A 13334-nucleotide genomic window follows, 5' to 3' on the forward strand; every position below is an offset into this window, starting at 1 on the left:
CAAGTTCATTTGAACAAATTCACATCTCCATCCCTAGGTGCAACTGTACACCAAATACTAAGACAGTAGGTGCTACAGTTTAGGTGTTTTTGATGTGGACGGACGGACATACATATACATACACAGAGTTCGCGTTTACGCAAAAATCGTGCGTATTTATGCACTGAAATTGACTCTCTACGCATTTTTTTCATCGTTATGCGTTTTCTATACGCAAAGGATAACACCGAAAGCACTCCCCACGACTGAGCTTAGGCGACAACCAGACGAAATTTGTTGCAACACATTTCTGTCAATCACTCATTTTGTGTGGAAGGTTTTGGATTCTCTGGGCGTTGTCTGAAAAATCGGAATCGTAGTCCACACGTTATCACGTTAGGCACGTTATCATGTCAGCTGTGCCTATGAATTACGTTGCTAATTTTCAGGCGAGCGATAGTTTCTGAAAGTGAGTGACTGACGGAAATGTTGCGACAAATTATATAAATGCCAACCGTGCACGATTATCGCGTCTCGCTGTTCCCAAATTTTGATCAAGAACACATGCAGCATGGCGTCGAAGCAGACAAATCTGTTTTCTTTCAACTTTGCTCTACGAGTCCCTGAAAAAAATGATTCATTGGTAGAGCTCGTCGGAATCCCGATAAATTTTGAACACTGCAGAAGTGTCTGGATGGTAACCGGTCATTCAGGCACCAAGTTGTTTCGGCCCAAGTCATTTCAGCCTCTCAATTTCCGGCCCCAAGTCACTTCGGCACCGCAACCCAAGACGTTTCGGCATCTGTGTTTCGATTTTTTTGCAAACTATTTAGTAATTGACTGATCCGTCATATTTGTAAGCGTGACCTTTGCGTTCTGAGCAGTACTTTATGTGCATTTTGTGTGAATTTTGCCGTGCTGTTTCGTCACCACTTTCAAACTTTAATTTTGCCGTGTCGGCGGCTTTTGATATCGATAAACTTGTGTCACAGATTTGAAAATGATATGAAGTTTTTTCTTACGGTCTCTTCCCATGTTCTCACTAAGATTAAAGCATGTACGTGAATGTTAGTTGACACTATACTTTTTAGTACTTTACTTTGATTTGTAACATTACGTTCCAGCACTACCGTACTCGTCCGAGTATAAGCCCCTGCTCGTGTATAAGCCCCCTACTGATTTCAGAGCATTTTGGAAAATGTATTGCATCCGTGTATAAGCCCCTACCCTAGTGTAACTCAAATACAGAAAGGGTAGGAGAGTATATTTGGTCATTTAACTTGGTAAAATTACTTTAAGATAATAAAGAAACTATTAAAAGATGTTAAAACAATGGGAAACTGGAGTTCCCTTGACAGCATCGTAAGGAAAATGACACGTTTTCCCAGTACTAGCTTGATTCTTTGACCCTGCTCACCCCCATAGCCTAAATACAATAGTCTCGCTCACGTCCGCCATTGTTTATTTTCATTCACGGCCACGATGTTTTCATGCTCGAAACATGTAGTTTCTTTTGTTTGAAGCAATTATCCTTTCATTTGTGAAGACTTTTCCTGGTGACTATTACAATTTTCACTGCTATGTTGTTGTTTTCACAAGATTTAGACAGTTTGATACTGGAATATTGAGTTGCCTTTCCCATGGATGTAAAAAATAGATGCCTTTCCGTAGGCAATGCATGCCTGTTCACATTACTGTTGATCAGCAGCATAAGTGAAGTCTTTGTTTCAAGTTTGGGGTTTTTTTTCGACGCTGAAATTTCACCAAAATGTCACTTCTGTATTCAGAGATTGTACAATCAATTTCTTTGGATGTGTAAGTCGATTTTGAAAGCGATAGAAAGATCGAGTGGTGTTGAAAAAAATCGTGCATAAAATTAGCATAAATTAGGCGTCCATGGCAGATAACATGGGGTTGCTCTAGTATAAGCCCCTCCCCTAGTTTTACCGCTGTTTAGTGTTGCCGAACCGGGGGCTTATACTCGGACGAGTATGGTAGTTCCCACAGATAGCCTTCAGCGGTGCCGAAACGTCTTGGGTTGCGGTGCGGTGCGCATGTATACCCTTCACTGTTACGTTTCAACATTGTTCAAGTTGTTCGTTAAACTGTTTTCATTAAAATAATGTTACATCGTACAATCCAAATATGTAGTGTAGGTTTATTCAACGGCACATTGTATTTTGCAGTCAGTTTTTTCATCAATCGAGTGCGGAAGTGAAATTACGCACTCAAATCCAGCCATTACGCAATTTTAGCAGACTAATGCGTATGCCGTACGCGAGGATAAAAAAGTCACTGCGAACACTGCATACATACATGCACACATACATACGTACGTACATACATGTAAATCGGATGCAAATGAACTGATTCAGCTTATACGATAACCTCACATTGGTATACCAAATGTGAGCTAAAAATTGTATACTAAAAATACTTTGATACAGATGGTGCTCAATAGCCAAGAATGAGTTCCGTGATGAAAACGTAAAACCAATGTAGGCCACCATCCTTAAGTTCATTAAATGAGTCAACTAGGAAATAATCAACAGGATGTTGCAAAACATTTTTGCATACTATCCTACATGCAACCAGTTTTCAACGATTTTTTCATGTGCAGAGTCATAACTCAGACATGTTTCAACCGATTTTATTCAAAGTTGACACAAGGACATTGACCAATGTCATAGATATGCACATTGATTTGTTTTGCCATACAATCTAATATGGCCGCTCAGTGGCCATTTTTTTACAATTTTTTCATGTACAGAGCCATAACTCAGACATGTATTAGGCAAATTTATTCAAAGTTTATGCAAGGTGATTGACTAATGTAATATATATGCACATTAATTTGTTTTGTGATACGATCCAATATGGCCGCCAGGCAGCCATTTTATTACGATTTTTTCATGTACAGAGAGAGCCATAACTCAGACATATCTCAACCGATTTCATTCAAAGTTGGTAAATGGACATTGACTTATGTCATACATATACCTGTTGATTTTTTAAAAAGTAAGATCAAATATTGCTGCATGGCGGTGATTTTGTTACAATTTTCTTATGTACAGAGCCTTAACTCAGACATTTCCACCAGAATCATTCAAAGTTGGTACAAGGACATTGATCTATTTCAGATGTATGTTCTTCAATTTGTTTCACGTTATGTAGCAGTATCATGTCAATTATTGTATTGTTATTATATTGTTTGTAATTAGGCTGATATGTCAAGGAATACTGTATCAAATTTCATGAAACTTGGTACAGATGTCAGGCTCAACTTTCCCAATTAGAGTGATATATCCACAAATACAACGTCCAAATTGATGAAACTTGATACAGATGTTGATCTTATAGTGTTGTAAATAGTGCATAAAACTTTATGAAATATGGTACCGGTGATTATCTGTTAGCGTTAGCAGCCATATTTGATTGTATCACAAAACAAATAAGCATATCTATGACATTGGTCAATGTCGTTTTACTAACTTTGAATAAAATCGGTTGAAACATGTCTGAGTTATGGCTCTGTACATGAAAAAATCGTAATAAAATGGCCGCCTAGTGGCCATATTGGATCATATCACAAAACAAATTGACATGCATATGTATGACATACATCAATGTCCTTGTATCAACTTTGAATACAATCGGTTGAAATATGCCTGAGTTATGGCTCTGTACATGAAAAAATCATTAAAAAAACAGCCGCCTGGCAGCCATATTGGATCGTATCACAAAACAAATTGACGTGCATATGTATGACATATGAAGTAATATTTGTACCAAGTTTGAATGAAATAGCTCCAGGCATCTCTGAGATATCTGCATGAACGGACGGACGCATGCACACACGCAGGCATGGACATGACCAAACCTATAAGTCCCCCTGGACAGTGTCCGTGGGGACTAAAAAGAATGTTGATAAAAATTATCAGTTCAATTTCATTTCAAAATGAAAAAATGCTGTTATCAAAATTCAGAATTTTTATCAATTGTCCCACATTTCATATCATTGATGAATGAATGTTTCATTTCAGTGTCGGGCCAAGATGCGTATTTCTTATAAAGCTTATACAAGAAATATACAGGTAAAATTTGGTTAGAAAATGGTTTTGAATGTATCTTACCAATATGTACAGTGTCATGCAAAAACTTCGACATGTATGTGTTCACATTTGTTCAAATTATGCTGAAATTTGCATATTTGTATTTTTAAGGCAATTTTTGTTGTTTTTAGGTCAATAATTTTTTTAAAATCTTCAAAATTAGAGGTCTGATAGCTTTGATATTTGGTACATAGGTCCGTAGAGATGACCTGTTTTAGATCTGTTCAAATTGTGCAAAAATATGCAAATTTGTATTTTTAAGGCAATTTTTGTCATTTTTGGTATTAAAGTTTGTTTCATCGAAACTGCTTGTCTGATAGCTTTGATATTTGGTATATACAGGTTTATAAGGATGAGCAAAATGTGATATATTCAAATTATGATGAAATCTACCATTTCGTATTTTTTTGGCAATTTTTGTGATTTTTGGTCAAAATGTATGTTTCTCAAAATTACTGATAAGTTTGAAATTTGACATTCAGATTTCTACAGATGAATTAAATGAATACATTGAAATTATGGTGATATCTGCAATATTTGGGGACGGGCAATATTTGTTAATTTTGGTCAAAAGATGTGTTTTTCCAAAACTACTTATCTGGTAGCTTCAAAATTTGGTATGCAGGTTGCTACAGATGAACTTAATGATGTATATTGAAATTATGATAAAATCTACAATTTTGAATTTTTGTGGTAATTTTTGCCATTTTTGGTCAAAAAATTTGTTTCTCAAAAAACTGCATATCTGATAGCTTTGATATTTGGTATACAGGTTCCAAGGGATTATTTAATATGATACATTGAAATTATGATGAAATCTGCAATTTTTAGTTGCTAGGGTAAATTTAGTCAATTTTGGTCAAAAAACTACTCGTCAGATAGCTTTTATGTCATGTTATCAAGGCCAATATTTGAACTCAATATTTTGGATTCGAACTCTACATTTGGGATTCATATTCCCAATTTTCAACTATTGAACTCAATATTTTGGATTCGTAATCAACATTCTGGATTCGAATTCATATTCCCATGATTCATATTCCCCATTTTCAACTATCGAACTCATCGGTTCCCCTAGAGCACTAGCCAGCAAACACAAGCCAAAATGAGCATACGAATAGTCAAATGCAACTTACAAAAATCGTCGGTGTAATTTTACATGAAACTATACTTAGGGAGTCCTAAACACGTAGTGATCTTGCAGTTAATTTTGAACATGGACGACACAGAGTTCATTCGTGACCACATCAATGATATATATTTTATTGTCTAGGCTGCTACATGACCTTGACCAGCCTGACAGATGGGGAGATGTGTCACGTAGGTGTGAGAATCATGTTAGACTTTTGTCACAGTTAAGTGCCATTGGAATGTGTGGGGGGCGTATTGTCCAGTAAATGCAATGAGACCGCTCAACGTGAAATACCATCCATAGTGATCATGGAGGTGAATCATATCAGCCTGGGGTGTTGAATGAAAGTAGAAGAGGTAGGCCTTAATTCCTTTACATACCTGAAAACCAACTTAAGATTTTAGTTGGAATGGGATGACTGCTCCCAAGATAGCAAGTATGTTAAATGTGGGTGAACGCACAGTACGCCGCTGAGTGAAAATGTACGGAATAGTTATTGGTGAGACCTACACTAATGTAACTGACAAGGAGTTGGACAAGCACGTTCAGGAAATCCTTGCTGATTTTCCCAACTGTGGTTACAGGACAATGGGTGGATTTCTGCTTCACCGTAATTTGCATGTACATACAACAAAGCAGGATTGGACATTCTCTTTCTAGAGTTGATGTGCATGGCATTCTGATGCATGCTCTTGAGCTGAGGCGGATTTGTAGGACACCCTACAATGTCCACTCGCCGCTGGCCTTATGGCACATTGATGGCATCACAAGCTTATAAAGTATGTTGGTTTATTTTTGGTATATTTTCAACGTTGTAGGGAGACGTTCAAAGAGTTACATCTCTTTATGGTGTTACTTTTAAATTGCAAAGCTGCCACAACTACATATAATGGTATGTCCAAAACTGACACCAAGTTAAACCAGCATTGCAGTGACGTAGACAAATAGGGAAGTTTCCAAACAAAAACGTATAGCAAGAAACCTGAAGCATCAGATATGTACATCTGTTTTAAAGCTATTCTAACAGACTTTCAAAGCATCAAACCAGGGATTTGTGTAGAAGCCATTACTTGACTTACAATATGACAATGGGAAAAAAAATCCTTTCAAATAAAAATTGGAACATTTTTTCACACAAAATTGTCATATTTATATCAACAGTTGTAAGAGTTTGTAACTAATACCCTGACCTTGTTGGATTAAGCAGCAAAGTTTACTGACTATTGTTACGACCACAGGAAGTCGGCAAGGCAAATGCAAATGGCCGTCTAAAATTGTCTTTAGCAAAGTGGTACAATCCCAAGCAGCCCGCTGGCCGCAACAAAAGATGGTCAAATAAATGAAGCTACACGCAAGTTATTGAGAACATTTCCTTATTCTTATTGAAGAACGTCACGTAGTGACAGCAAGAAAAAAACTTTACAATATTGAAATTATCTCTACTCTAAGCGTGACCAAATAACAAACGTATTAGTTTTAGCTTTTAAATAAATAACAGAAAGTGTCCTCAGGCGCGAAGACGAGAGCTCTCTAAACAAAATACCGTCAAGGACACTATGTGCTCACATTCGGTTTGAATTGGTCCATTCAAGAAATATTTAAACCAGAAAAACAAGAATTACAAAAGCAAATAAGGTCTCCAACTTAGGTACTGGAGGTCATCTTTAGGAACATGCATATCAACTTCTATAGCAATGGGAGAAGCAGATCCTAAATACATAAGTGAGCAAATGTCAACAACAAAAAACAGAGAAGGCTTGATAAAAAAAGAAAAGGTGGGAGTGGGCAAAAATGCACAAGGGATCTGGTAAAAAAGTAATGCTGCATCATCGATCTTCTAGACCCTACCCCCTCCTGAATATCAAATGTTCCACCCCTTGGTATTACATAAGACCAAATGACAGGAAGTACATTTACAACCTTGGAGATTTTTAATTAATGCTATGAGTGTTATCATTCTAATGTAAACAGCACTTAAGTTAGTTACACATAGTGAAATGCCTTCCACTGCGGGCGGTGATTACAACATCTGGAATTATCCTGGATCCAAATTTCTCATCAGTTCTTGTATGTCTTACATAGAAAAGTTGCAAAAATTGGTCCAAAATGAAAAAAATCACCTCAGCTTTGTTTTCTGGATCAAATTTTCCAACAAATTGGTACCAAATATGACAAAATTATGTTCACAGCCTTCAAAATTGTCTCACAACATATCCTGGGTTGGTGTAGGTCATTTAAGGTCACAAACTGAGAAAATTACCTAAAATATACAAATTTTGGGGTTTCCCAACACTTTGAGCAGAAAATTTATGTAATAACATCTTTCGGGACTTTATACCAAATTACAAAGCTATCAAACAAGGGACTTTATACCAAATTACAAAGCTATCAAAGAAGTAATTTTGAGATAAAGTTTTCTTGACCAAAAATGACAATATTGTCTTAAAAATACAATTTTTAGCTACTATAGACTATAGTCTATAGAAGCTATTGGGATGGGTATCCGTCCGGCGTCCGTCGTCAGTCTGTATGTATGTATGTATGTATGTATGTATGTATGTCCGTTTGTGAGGCGTCCGTCGACTCAAATATCTTGAGAACCGCAGTACTTACTGATTCGATATTTGTTGTGTAGATTAAAAATATGATTTTGAGAAACTAGTTTTTTTAATTTTTTGATATTGTTGAAAATAGGCAAATTAATGCCAAAAAAGGTGTTTTTGATAAAAAATCTTCTTCTTCATAACCGCTGGTCAGACAGCTTTGTTATTTGGTATACAGGTCCCTAGGGGTAATCCAACTTAGATTTGTTCAAATTGTGATGAAATATGCAAATGTGTATTTTTAACGAATTTTTTTGTTATTTTTGGTCAAAATTTGACTTGCATTGTATGTAATTCTTGTACTGTATAAACCCTATCAATTCACCCAGAAAAAAATAATTAATATGATTTTAAATAATTGAATTAATTAGGAAATCATCAAAGCCAAAATAATTTTATGTAGAATTATCAGAAAGTTCAACCTTTTTTGACAGTTCATAGTGAAATGCTTACCATCTTGGAGGATTAAAACATGTAAAGGCAACTTTCCTGAATCCCAACTTTGACATATTCTGAACCGTCATTTATTGTGCCCTGTATGTTATCTAAAAGAAATTGCTCAAAATAGTCAATAGAGATAGAGATAGAGAAAGTTCTAATTTCCATTTATGGTTGACTTGGCAAGGATAAAATAAAATTACTTTTTGAGGAAAAAAATAGAGTGGTCAATTAAAAGAGTGGTCAAAGTGATAGGGTTTTTATGGTAAAGCTTGGCTGTAAGATTCCTCATGTGCTATTTATAGCAATCTGTGCAATCTGTGTAAACAGTGCAATGAAAGTTACATGATTCCTTATAATGCTTTTGATGACCTTGAACTTCTTAAGTTTCAAACATTTGTCTCTTCAGTGTGCTTTCTCTGAGTATGTACAGTCTCAACTTATTCAACAGAACTCACTTACAATGTTAATGAAAGATATCCACCTTCTTCATCAATACATGTGTCACAAAAGGTTATTCTCTACATATTACACAGCAGAGCTCTGTCAACTGTTGAGTTGCTTGTTTTTTCAAAACCGCTGGTCAGACAGCTTTAACATTTGGTTTACAAGTCCCTAGGATGACCTATTAAAGTGAGATAATTTCATACAGTCAGGAAATACTTAATTTTGTATCCATGTCTATTGTAGCTTCAGGGACTTTGGCCCTATGTTTTATATTTCAGGACAATTTCCACATATCTAACTATTGTCATCTCTGTACGTCTGTGTACCAGATATGAAAGCTGTCTGTCCAGTGGTTTTAAAAAGGAAATACTGTCTAAGATTTTTTGACCAAAAGTGACAAAATTGCACAAAAATAGTAATTTTCCCAATTTTGTCATAATTTCAACAAATTAGAAGAGTAACACCCTTGCAAAGAGACAACCAAAATTTGAGAGCGATTGGGCTGGCGGTTTCAGAGAAGAAGAACTTTTACTGAAAATGAGAAAAATCACAAAAAAATTCAGCAAAAATACAAAATTAAGGATATCTGCACAATATTCATAAAACTGTATAAGGTTCACCTAAGGTACTTGCACACAAATTTTCAAAACAATCAAAAAAGCGGTTCTTGAGTTATTAATTCTTAACCATTTTCACATTTTGTAAGCTCATTTGCATAATTTTGGCAATGCAGACTTCATTTGAACAAAATCCCATCTATAGCCCAGGATGCATCCACACACCAAATACCAAGCTGAAACGTGCAGCGGTTTGCGTGTTTTTGATGTTGACGGACATACTGTACATACATACATACATACATACATACATACACACATACATACAGACGCCATCGACTTCAGCCTATACGATAAACTCACATTGGTAAAACCAAATGTGAGCTAATAAAACACGCTGGTCCACAGTGCCAACTCCGTCCGGACGCATCAGTCCAACGAGAACAGCCATGTAGCAGCTCGACGCTCAAGTACAACCATCTTCGTAGAAAGTCATAGCATGAAACTCCCACCACTAGGATGTTTCCAAATAACTGTAATGTACTCACAGGAACTCTGGAATCAGAACTTCCTCAAGCGTCAACAGGCGCACAAAGTTTCTAGACTGCAATCACAATTTTGGCACCAGCGGGAAAAAGTCCGTAAAGTCGGCCTCGGTCTTCAAAACTGGGAAACTCAGTGGACGTGGATTTCCGACGATCCCAGCACTTGCGGAAAGTCAAAGTGACGTGGCAATGAATACGTTTATATACGATAAAAATACATTATTCACAAGTCATTGACAATGACATAGTCCCCACTTGTAATAGGAGTATTAGTTTGATGGGGCAGGGAAATGTGGTCATTAAGAAGTATCACTGGAGTGTATATGTTGAGATCTATGGGCACATAGGTCTATTTCGTTGTTCCCAATTTGAAACACATGAGGCATGTCTATGTTATGGTTCTAAATTGGGGAAAAAGATCAGACCTCTAGCTGTATTGGCCAGCCAAGAAATATAGATGCGCATAATAAATGAGGTACAAGATGTGACATTTTAAGGTCAATATCCTATCAAAATTGAAGGGTATAGAACTTGTGGTTACTGAGTTATGCATATATATGTATAATCAAGGTCAAAGGTCGAGGTCACATGACATTTTGAAAAAAAAAATGTATTGCTAATTAATCCCTATATGCCAGAAAATCAGATCTCTAGCTCTATTCGCTTGCCAAGAATAAGATATGTGCATAATTAATGAGGTGAAGTGTGTGTTGTCATAAGGTCTCCCATCCTACTAAATATAAAGGATATAGAACTTGTGGTTACTTATGTATTGACATAAACGTATATTTTAGGTAAAAGGTCATCGAGGTCACATGACATTTTGTCAAAAAATTTCTATCCTATAGTTATGCCTATATTCCAAAAATCAGACATCCAGCTCTATTGGCTTGCTCAGAATTAGATATGTGCATAATTAATGAGGTACAGTATGTGACGTCATAAGGTCTCCAATCATTCTAAATATGAAGGGTGTACCACTTGTGGTTACTGAGTTATGGACCAATATGTATATTTGAGGTCAAAGGTCATCTAGGTCACGTGACATTTTGTCAAACAAAATTGTATTGGTTATTCCTATATACCAAAAATCAGACCTCTAGCTCTATAGGCTCGCTCAAAATTAGACATGCACACAATTAATAAGGTACAATATGTGGCGTCACAAGGTGTCCCATCATACCATACATGAAGAGTGTAGCACTTGTGGTTACTGAGTTATGGACAAATATGTATATTTGAGGTCAAAGGTCACCAAGGTCATGTGACATTCTGTCAAAAAAATTGTATTGCTAAGTTATCCCTATATACCAAAAGTCAGACCTCCAGCTCTATTGGCTTGCTCAAAATTAGATATGTGCATAATTAATGAGGTACAATATGTGGCGTCATAAGGTGGTCCCATCATACCAAATATGAAGGGTGTAGCACTTGTGGTTACTGAGTTATGGACAAATATGTATATTTGAGGTCAAAGGTCACCGGGGTCACGTGACGTTTTGTCATGGACACACAAATGGACAACGAACGGACATGACCCAATCTATAAGCCCCTGGACTTCATCTGTGGGGACTAAAAACTGTCACTGCATCCTTTTTGCAATATGAATACGATGAGAAACTAAATTTTTATTTTTCTTGGCCTTATACATGGGAGTCTATGGAGTTGCCTTATACATGGGAGTCTATGGAGTTGCCTTATACGTGGGAGTCTATGGAGTTGCCTTATACATGGGAGTCTATGGAGTTGCCTTATACATGGGAGTCTATGGAGCTGCCTTATACATGGGAGTCTATGGAGTTGCCTTATACGTGGGAGTCTATGGAGTTGCCTTATACATGGGAGTCTATGGAGTTGCCTTATACATGGGAGTCTATGGACTGCCTTATACATGGGAGTCTATGGAGTTGAAAATTAAAAGTCCTCTAACATGGCCAAATTTGATCGCATTGTGAAACAAATGGACGTGCACCTGTATGGGGTAGGGTACTATCCTTGTGCAAAGTTTGAAAGAAATTGACTGAGGCATGTCTGAGATATCTGCGTGAACCGACGGACACACGCACGGACGGACGCACGGACGGACGGATGGACATGACCCAATCTATATAAACACCTGGTCACGCAAATAAGCAGACGAAAACAAAAGGGATTCAAACTATGTTACCTGGTCACTAGAAAAATGATAGATGGCGTTTCCCTCGTAACACTATACAGACGACACTTATCATATACTTATATATTATCCTGCGTCTTGAAAATGAAAGACTGGTTGTATTCAAGATCTGCATACCATAACTTCTTTTCGATTCACTCATAGCGACTTCCTTGCAACACTTTTTGTACATTTTGGCTGCTGCTTTGCCAAGATAATCTCACCAATGTTTATTCACAAAGTTTTCACTTTTGTTGCTCAGTAGCATTTTAGAAACCCTAACTTCATTTGAACAAGTCATTGTCAATAACATAGTCCCCACTTGTTCAAGGGTACTTTGATACTTTGAGAGGATATAAGAGTCCTGTTCAAAAGGTGGGTCTAGATTAAAATCACTGTGATACAGATTGGGGTTGCAGACAACTTAACAAAGTATAATGTCTTTGTTTTGAAGTTGTTTCTTTATCAGTTTCAGCAAAGGTTATGCATATATATGTATAATAAAGGTCAAAGGTCACTAAGGTCACGTGACATTTTTAAAAAAAATTGTAACGCTAATTAATCCCTATATGCCAAAATTCAGACCTCTAGCTCTTTTGGCTTGCCCAGAATTAGATATGTGCACAATTAATGAGGTAAAGCATGTGTTATAATAAGGTCTCCCATGCTACTAAATATTAAGGACACAGCACTTGTGGTTACTTATTTATTGACATAAAAGTATATTTTAGGTAAATTGTTATCAAGGTCACATGACATTTTGTCAAAAAAATTCTATCCTATAGTTATCAATATACCAAAAATCAGACATCCAGCTCTATTGGCTTGCTCAGAATTAGATATGTGCATAATTAATGAAGTACAATAAGTGGCATCATAAGGTGTTCCATCATACCAAATATGAAGGGTGTAGCACTTGTGATTACTGAGTTACGGACAAATATGTATATTTGAGGTCAAAGGTCATGAAGGTCACATGACATTTTGTAAAAAAAATTGTATTGCTAAGTTATCCCTATATACCAAAATTCAGACCTCTAGCTCTATTGGCTCGCTCAAAATTAGATATGTGCATAATTAATGAGGTACAATATTTGGCGCCATACGGTGTCCCATCATACCATATATGAAAGGTGTAGCACTTGTGGTTACTGAGTTATGGACAAATATGTATATACGTGTTGATGAAGGAGGAAATCTTTGACAGCCCACTTCAGGTCAGCCAGACCTAAAAAAAAGGATACCAACTTTCAAAGCAATCGGACAAGCTGTTTCAAAAAACAATACTTTTTTACTAAAATCTGAAAAAATTACCCAAAAATACAAACACACAAATATCATCCACAGTTGTACACACCTCTATGA

General features: G+C 36.5%; 1 long non-coding RNA gene across 2 annotated transcripts in view; it reads left to right on the plus strand.

The window, feature by feature from the left end:
* The first annotated feature begins 3541 nt into the window (after nt 1–3541).
* Nucleotides 3542–13334, plus strand: part of LOC139118673 (uncharacterized) — a 45315-nt gene continuing 35522 nt past the window's right edge. The window contains exon 1 of one of the 2 annotated variants that reach the window (XR_011548804.1): nt 3542–4073. This is a non-coding gene — a long non-coding RNA (uncharacterized lncRNA). The remainder of the gene's footprint in view (nt 4074–13334) is intronic. The other variant, XR_011548787.1, reaches the window with a different exon arrangement.

Source organism: Ptychodera flava, chromosome 1, assembly GCF_041260155.1.
Source record: "Ptychodera flava strain L36383 chromosome 1, AS_Pfla_20210202, whole genome shotgun sequence".
In the NCBI taxonomy this organism is placed as follows: Eukaryota; Metazoa; Hemichordata; class Enteropneusta; family Ptychoderidae; genus Ptychodera; species Ptychodera flava.